The following is an 8,634-nucleotide window of genomic DNA, read 5'->3' as shown; positions in this document are numbered from 1 at the left end:
ACAAGGCTCATTATAAAAATAAAAAGACCCCGCTTCTTCCCTCCCGCCCCCACGTCCATCCCTGAGTTTCATCCCCCAGAGCTTTCAGCACTTGTGGTTGTATCTCCTGGTGTTTCCTCACATTTACGGAAGATGGTACAGAGTCTGTAACTGGGGTGCCTTCCTGCTTCTACTCTGCTCTATAAGCCTTGGGGCATGGTCAGCCAGGGGGGTGATGAGGCCGCTAGTACATACAAAGCAGCTCCTAAACAACTCTGCTAACATTTACTATTTTAGCAGACAGTACTGCACTGATTAAGAGCACAGGCAGACACAGGCTCAAGTCCTAGCCCAGTCTCACTCTACATCTCTAAGCCTTTGTTTTGTCACCTGTAAAGTGGGGCATGACAGCACTCGTAACAAGACTGATACAAACGTCAGGGTGTGGGCGCGGGCAGTCAGGCGTCCTCAGACATGGCGCCTGCTCCATTCCATCAGAGACACCACGTCTGGAGGAGGTCTCGAAAGATGGGTGAATTTGAACACAGGGAAAAAGAAAGCCTATTACAGAAAAGAGAAGAATGGAAGTGCAGACTTACAGGCAGAGATGAACATGGTGTGTTTGAAGAACAATGAAGGTAGACTCGTGTAACTTGAACGCTGGGTCCTTTTTAGGTGTAAGGGGTCATGTCAGATAGGCAGTGAGGAGAGTAGTGGAGAGTAGTGAGGAGTGTGAGCAGCAGGCAAAATGGATGGATTTGGGCAAGGGGCACGCTCAGGTGTGGTGTAATCGAGCTTTGCCTGATGCTCCAGAGACCTGACTATGAGAGTTCTCAGAGAAGTAATGGAATTTGAGCCTCATGAGATAGTTAGATTAGATGGTCCCTTACAATCCTAATGTTCTGTCATTTCTATCTTATAGGCTTGATACAGTGACAGTGAAAATACAGAAAAAGAGAAAGAACTTAAGTGTTCTGCAAATAGCATCCATACGACTTGGTCACCATTTGGACCCTGGGAGTAAAAAAGTGCACCAAGAGTGACTAAAGTTTGAATATGGGTGTCTAAGAGATTGGAGTGCCCCTGGATGGGGAAATGGATAGTGGAAATGATTGTAAAACTTGCAAAGGAAAAGTTCTAGTTGCAGGAAGGGTAACAGCTCTGTGGTAGAGTGTACGCTTAGCATGCACAAGGTCCTAGGTTCAATCCCCAGTACCTTCATTAAAAAAAAAAGAAAAGAAAATTCTAGTAGATGCATGAAGAATAGACCAGCATCTTCCTGTCTCTAGGACTTTGAGCTTGCTACTCTCTCTGCCTGGAACTCCTCTTCCAAACATCGGTGCGGTTTCCTGTATGTCTCCCTTCAAGTTATCTTTGAAGTGAGGTCTGACCAATATATTTATATAATTAAAATTACAAAACTTCCCTGCCCTGGTACTCCCTCTCTCCAACTCTTGATTTGCTTTTCTCTGTAGAACTTATCCTCCCCTGGCCATTCCATTTTTTTCCATTGATTGATAGACACTCCAATATGGGAACTGTGTAGAAACAGTATTCCAAGCGAAGATAGATTTGCTTTATCGTTGTATTGGAGAGTTTAGGAAAAACACCTAATAAAGATACAGAAAACAAATCAAATGGTGTAAAAAGGGAAATTATTAACTCCAGGGGAAAAACAAAAATTGTACAAGAAAGGAAGTGTAATCATGATTCATACTTGGCTCAATGGTGAAAAATAGTAAAGAAAACATTGTATCCACTAGGGAGTTAACCTAAAATAATAATACTGCCACATGGCACAACAAAAGAGGAGAATGTGAGGGGGCTACAGATCAGGGTTTCTATCAATTTCTATCAGTTCCTGGAGATGTCCATCCTGGGCATCTTCCTCCCTCTCTTGAGGGCAGATTGCTTTTCAGTCTTCCACAGCTGTCATCCTGGTGCTCCCCAGAGCTTTTCGTCTGTTAGATTTCCTTTTTATAAGATCCCAAGTTTCCCCTCACCTTTTTTCAGTTACCCTCTCATTATATCCTTTGGTGGCTTCCTGAGAAAGAGGGCATAGGAGAAAAAAAAATTGAGACCTTGTATACGTAAAAAGTCTTGATTCTTCTCCTCACACTTTTTAAACTGATTATAGAATTCTAGGTTCAACGCTATTTTCCCTCAGCATTTTGGAGGCAACTCTCCTCTGTCTTTTTGGTTTCCAGTGTCATTCTAATTCCAAATCCCTGGCATCTGACATTTTTCCGCCCCCAGAGCTTTTGGATCTTCTCTTTGTTTTCAGCATCCTAAAATTGCATAATGATGAGTCTTCTTGTGGACCTCTTCTCGTTCATCGCTCGCCGGGAGGGCTATTGCAATCCAGAAAGTCGTGTCTGGGAAACTTTCTTGTATGAGTTGATAATTTCTCCTTTCAACGTCATCTATCCTTTCCTTGTGGAATTTGTATTAGACATAGAATCCAGGATTGGTCGTTTAATTTTTCCCATTTTCCTTCCAAATTCCATCTTCAGGATTTATTATGCATTTATATGTTATGTGTGTGTGTATGTATGTATGTATGTATGTATGTATGCATGTATTTAACTTCCTGGGAGATTCTTTGGTTTTATCATCCAAACTTTCTATTAACATTTTAAATTTCAGCTCTCCTGTTTTTTAATTTCCCAAAGTTCTTTCTTGCTCTGCGATCAAAATTGCCCCTCCTTTATAAAGCATCCTGTTCTTGTTTCACGAATGCACAGTCACTGGGCTATTAGATGGCAGCCTTTTGCCTGTTTTATTTGGCTAGCTGAATTCTTTCTGAGTCCTCCAATCTAGTTGCTCTTGCTCTCTCACTCTATCTTTCGTGTTTGTAGGCTTATTTTTTATCTCTGCCTTCATACAAGAGGCTTTCACTAAGTGTCTGGGGATCATTGGCTGGTTACTGTCGTTTGAGTGAGGCACTGGGAAGCTGATTAAAGACCTGAAGCACGGGGCAGATTTGCTGACTCGTGTTTCACTCTGGGCTGATCAGGTAGTGAGCTGGCTTTTCAGTATGTGTAGGATTTTTTCTCAAGGGCCTTTCTTTCTCTCCAGAGGAGAGTCACTTGGACTTCTGCTTACAAGGAAGCTTTCTAGGGGCTGGTCTTCCTATCACTTCTTATGCATAGGTCACTCATTCCCCTGGATTTCAGCATGGCACCCCGTCTCTACCTTTGCTGTTGCTTGGTGCTCAGGAACCTGGAGGCTGTCATACTCTTCCGCAGAGTAAAACTGCCATCTCTTGTCATAGTGGGGGCGGGTGGCTCTCTCAACATAGTCCAAGTTCTGTGAGGAAGAAGGGAGAATAGACTCTGGGCAGCTGTGGGAGGTATTCTTGGCTGTTCACTCAATCCCCATTTCCCCCTTCTTTCTGACTTTGTTCACCCTTCTCTGAATGGCCTTAGCAAGAGATTGGCTTAGGCATGAGCCTATGAAACAGTTCTGGCCAATGAAAAATGATGGGACGTTGACTGGGAGCTTCTCAAAGAGTTTCTCTTACACTTGAAAAGTCTTATAGGACAGCCATTTCCTCCTCTGCATCTGAATATTGTCATGCGGGTATTCAATGCTTGGAACTGCTTCCATCCTTTTTCAACCATGAGGCAAAGGCCAGAGAAACCACAGACAGATGATATGATGCCCCAATGTCTTTGAACCACCGGCTTAACCATCTGCAAAACTAGCTTACCCAAAGACTACTCAAAAAGTGGGGTAATAAGCCCACTGTATTTTAAGTCCCCAAATGTGGTCTGAGGCCATCAGAATCACCACCTGAGATCTTATGAGAAATTCAGAATCTCAGGCCTCACCCCCGGCCTGCTGAAGTAGAATCTGCATTTTAAGAGAATCCCCAAGGGATACTTTTAAATTTTGTGATGCGCTGCTTTAAGCCATATTTAGCTATTTCCCTTGTTATTTGCAGTTGAACACCTTCTAACTGATAGAGTGGATGGAGCAAACACCTTTCAAGCCATGTGTCACATCTCCTTGGCCCACTTTGATTTCAGCAACAGCTTCTGTGGTATGCAGAATTCAAAAGGTGTCCCCACCACCAAGATTCCCATCCTGTGGCTATTCATTCTAACACGAATCTAGTTAATGCTATGAAGGGATTTTGCAGATGGGGATAAGGTTACTAATCAGCTGATCTAGAAATAGGGAAATTATCCTGAAGTATCCACTGGGCCTAATGTCTCTTATGAGCCCTTAACAGTAGAAGAGAAAGGTAGGAGAGATACGCCAAAGAAGAAGTCAGAGAGATTCTAAGTGAGGTCTGGGCCTGACATTGCTGGCTTGAAGATGGAGGAAGGGGCCACTAGAGGGTGACGAAGGCCCCCAACTGACAGCAAGAAAACAGGGACCTCAGTCCTACAGTTGCATAGAACTGAATTCTGCCAATGATCTGGGATACAGATTCATTCCTAATGCTCCACAAAGGAGCACAGTCCTGCCAACACTTTGACTAAGCAGAGACCCAGCTGAGTCACATTGTGCCTGGACTTTTGACTTCCACTGGGTGGTAATACTTTTTTTTTTTTAATGGAGGTTCTGGGGATTGAACCCAGGATCTTGCGCATGCTAAGCAGGCACTCTACCACTGAGCAATACCCATCCCCTGACAATACATTTTTGTGCTGTTTTAAGCTGCTAAATTTGTGGCAATTTGTTATGACAGCCAGTCAGGGTAGACAGTTCTGCGCAAGCCAAAACTTACTTACTTCTCACTGGCAGCATCCCACTTCCGACATACAATGTGTCTTTCTGCCTTAAATCTTGCCTCAGGAGCTCTTCTGATACCAGGGGAGCCTATCTGGGACAAACGAGACGAGAAGTGTGAGGAACCTGATAGCCCTAGAGAAAACACTCAACCAGTAGATCCCAGGGCCAGTAGATAACTCTTAGCCTTGAACTTCTTAATTCTAGGAAGCATTTGTACACTTCTCAGAAGTCCTGGTGGAACCAAGGCCCCATTATCTATGACAGCAACCTCAATAGTCTCATTCTCCTCAATTCCTCACTCTTGCTTCCTAGAATGAACTCCCAAATGATCTCCCTGCTCCCAAGTCCCTTTCTCAATCTCTGCTTGAGATTGATACATGTGAAAATAAAGGAAAACCTAAGTAAATGGAGTCAGAAGACCGGGAAGGGGAGTGCTCATGCATATACCACTCAACCATGCAGATCCCAAATGGAAGAGAGGGTGCCTTACTTCTTCAACAGGAAGTGACACTATTCAGTTACTGTAGCAGGAGGAATAAAGATTTTCTCCTGCCTGGCAATAGCTCAGCCAATGAGAGACTGGCACAACTCAGCCAATGAAAAGCCACTGTGCTTCAAACTCTCAGTTTCCTCCAGTGGACTTTTTGTTTCTAACAGCCCCTCCCAACTTTTCCTTCTCTGTAAAGTTTCTTCTCCTTTGCTTTATCAGGACTTCCATGTGGTTCCCCAAATAGTTGCAGCTCTTTACTGCTTCTGAATAAAACTGTTTTGCTGGTAAAACAACTGACTGTTTTAGGTTAACACAGAGAATCAAAAAAGTCTGCTCCATGAGCTCATCTTGCTTAGAATAATGGTAACTTACTAGATTACTTCACTGTTTCACACTGAAAACCAGGTCTCAGGGAAGACAAATCAGGAACTCCATACCACTAAGTTCTTCTCTGTCCCGTGTTCCTTTTCTTTTAACGGTATTACCTTCTGAGAGAAAGATTGAATCTATCCTCAGCTCCAGGGAGAAAAATCCCAAAGGACTGTAACTGAGGACCCTTGGGTCAGTGTCCATGATTGGTACAATGGAAAACTCGGTGCTACTGCTGGTTCATTTTGGGTCAGAATTCTAGCCCTGGATCAAAACATTATGGATAGGTGGTAGTGTCAAGGACTCCAGGCAAGGCCAGTGGGGACCACCATTGTGTTGCAGGACAGTCCCAGAAACAGAATGATCTGAGCTGGGGAACCTTCCCACTAGTTATCTAAAACCACACTACCCGCCCCCAATTCTCTCACTTCCTCTTTAATGATTCTATCTCAGTTTTCTTCACAAGTTCTTCTTCCTCTGCTCAACCCATAAATGCTGAGGTCCCTGAGGGTTCCATCCTTGCCCTTTCTCTTTCTCTTTTATTCTTACTCATTCTCAGAGTCAGCTATTTCCAAGAATCCCGAGACATTATGGTCTTCTCCCCAACATTTGTTTTTCTCTGTTATCTTTTTTTTTTAGCTGAAGTATAGTTGATTTACAATGTTGTGTTAATTCCTGGTGTACAGCAAAGTGATTCAGTTTTATACATATATAATATATATAATAATATATGTATACATAATATAATGTATAACATAATAATATATGTATATGTATTTTTTCATTCTTTTCCATTATATGTTTTTACAAGATATTGAATATAGTTCCCTGTGCTATACAGTAGGTCCTTGTTTATCTTCCCCAATATTTAATTCACTTCAAAATTTAATCTAATCCAGTCATGGTAATTCCATTCCCCCTTGGCAAAATCTGTTAGGGTTGAACATGACTAAATTATATTAGGCCAGTAAGATTCAAAGAAATGCTTGCTTAAGACTTCTGGGAAAGAGAAATCAGTCTTCCTGTTGTCTGTTGGGTGGGAAAAGGAAGCATGCAGCCTCAGCTGTCTGTGGCAGTCATTTTGTGTTATGAGTGGAGCCGGTTTTGGTAGGAGGTCAATGATGGGGACATCAGCGCAGTGAGATGGGAAACATCTCAGGTTCTTAATGACATGGTTGAACATGGTCATCTATCCACTCTGCCTTTCCACTGGACTTTCTGCTCTGTGAGATGCTAGGTTTCCACATTAAGCCAGTTTCAATCAGGTGTTTGCTATTGAAGCTGAAAGCATTCTACTTAATTCACACCACTGTGAAATAAAATTCATATTTTATGGCAAGATAAGAAAAATTTAAACCTAAAAAATTTTCTCTGCCGTCTCCCCTACCTCTGCATTGTGTATTTGCATTAGGCATCGACCAAACCTTCCCCTTCGGCAGAAATACCTGCTCAACCACAAAGAGCAACATTCTCCCAGCATCAATTAAGACAGCTCCTTAAAGATAACATTCCCTCTTAATAAGGGGTCACAGGGTGCTTAGATGTGGGTTATGTAAACTATCAATAATACGTCATTTAATGTACAGCCCTCTGTCTCAAAAAACTTATGTAACTGTGCCTCGACTTCTAACAAGGGGAACAATTCTCAGAGCTTTCTGAGATGCTCTTCCTGGTTATAATCTTCAAATTTGGCTCAAATAAAATTTTCCATTTCTTTCTTAGATAGACTGATTAATTTTTCATTGACACTACCATGAATTCTCTCAAAAGCACATTCCTGGGCTACAAACCTACTCACATTTCCCAACCCAGCTCCTCCTCTTCCTGGCTTTCCTACAATTCATCTACTTAAGAAATAAATACTCGGGGCCTACTATTATGCCAAGCTGTTTTAGACACTGTAGATATCGTGGTTGATGAAACAAAGTTGCTGTCTTAACGGACCAGTGGAGGAGGCAATTAAAAAAACAAAAAAAACCCCCCGATTTTCTGAATGAATGAAATAATGAATAACACAGACTAGGAACTTAATGTTGAGTGAAAAACTTATCACTGTTCTACACTTCAATTAAAAAAAAAGACTTAGGCTATTTCCAAAAAAAAAAAAAGAAGAAGAAGAAAAGAAGAAGAAAGAAAAACTTATCACTGTCTATACAATATCACCCAGAGTCTGGTATTCACTCAACAAGCAACCCAGGGAACAGAGTGTCAGATCCTGTTCTCCAAGCCCTTGGAATCTGAAAAGGTAAATGTGACTCAGGGCCTGCACTCTGGAGCTCAGAGTCCAGAAAGAACTTGGAATATGTGTTGACTGCTGATTTTGTTAGGCCCTGTAAAAAGAGCTTTATGGTAACCATCTCATTTACTCCTCACTGACTATAGGAGGTTGTCCAAGGACAGAGCGCTTGGTAGAACGCTTGGGACAACAGACCTGAGACCAGGCAGGCTGGACAAGAGCTTTGGCAAGCCAGTCCTGACCCTTGGGTTTAGGCCCAGTCCGTGTGACCTTGCAGAAGTCATAGTCTCTCTGGTCCCTCCATGCTCTAGCCAGTGTCTTAAGTGTCTGATTCCTGGGGTTTTTCCGACGCCCCTTTAACCCGGGCTTCAGAGGCTGCCCAGGGTTTTTAAGAGTCGGTCCGAGGGATGAGGGACCTGGAGCAAAGGAGGAAGGTCACTGAGATCAGTAGGGAGGGGGTCGGTGAAGTCCGTAAAGAGGGCTCAGCGGGGAAGGAGGTCGTAGGAGAGAGGGACAACCACAGACCCTGCTTTCTTTCCCAGTCTTCTGCTCCCACGTCCTCCAGCACCGCCACCCGGACCTTCTCTTTGGCTGTGGAAGGAGGGCATTCCCTTTCCCCTACCGGGTCCCTCCACCGCTTCCCCAGGCTGAAAGGCGACACATCCTTCGCGACTTGACTTAGGCCCCTGATCGTTTGGCCCGGGAACTCGCAGCTCGGCTCATCTCTCCTCCAGGTCCACTCCCCCTGCGGCGCGCGACCACTTGGTCTGCGCCGCCTGCATTCTCTGTGTGCGGGGCCCGCCCGCACTGCGGGGGA

General features: G+C 43.6%; 1 long non-coding RNA gene across 1 annotated transcript; it reads right to left on the bottom strand.

The window, feature by feature from the left end:
* Positions 1-355: 355 nt before the first annotated feature.
* LOC135322889 (uncharacterized) lies at positions 356-8,579 on the bottom strand. The gene is made up of 3 exons (XR_010383883.1): positions 8,440-8,579; positions 4,722-4,813; positions 356-3,288 (listed from the first exon to the last, which is right to left on the bottom strand). It is a non-coding gene; the product is annotated as an uncharacterized LOC135322889 (long non-coding RNA).
* Positions 8,580-8,634: the final 55 nt, after the last annotated feature.

This window comes from Camelus dromedarius, chromosome 14 (genome assembly GCF_036321535.1).
Source record: "Camelus dromedarius isolate mCamDro1 chromosome 14, mCamDro1.pat, whole genome shotgun sequence".
Lineage (NCBI taxonomy): Eukaryota > Metazoa > Chordata > Mammalia > Artiodactyla > Camelidae > Camelus > Camelus dromedarius.
Note: the sequence above shows the minus strand (reverse complement) of the source record. Positions and strands in the feature narration are given on the sequence as shown.